This window comes from Vombatus ursinus, unplaced genomic scaffold (genome assembly GCF_900497805.2).
Source record: "Vombatus ursinus unplaced genomic scaffold, bare-nosed wombat genome assembly UNPS02011353.1, whole genome shotgun sequence".
Classification (NCBI taxonomy): domain Eukaryota; kingdom Metazoa; phylum Chordata; class Mammalia; order Diprotodontia; family Vombatidae; genus Vombatus; species Vombatus ursinus.
Window position 1 is genome coordinate 1626946 of NW_020951131.1, and position 262 is coordinate 1627207.

The following is a 262-nucleotide window of genomic DNA, read 5'->3' on the forward strand; positions in this document are numbered from 1 at the left end:
GGCTCTGGTGCCAAGCCAGCTCGAATGGCCGGACGAGTGGAGAGCCCCGGGCCCCAGCAGCCCCAGGCAGGCCACGGCCAGGCAACGCCAAGGGAGCCTCGAAAGCCTTCGGAGCTTGTGCGCCGCCGGCCGGACGCCGACTCATCCTTTCCAGGCTCGGCCCGGAACGCTGGACCGCGGCCTTTGGCTGGGAGGGAGGCGTTCGGCTTGCTCCGTGGCCGGGGGGAGGGGGAGGGGGAGGAGGACGGGGAGAGGGAGGGGG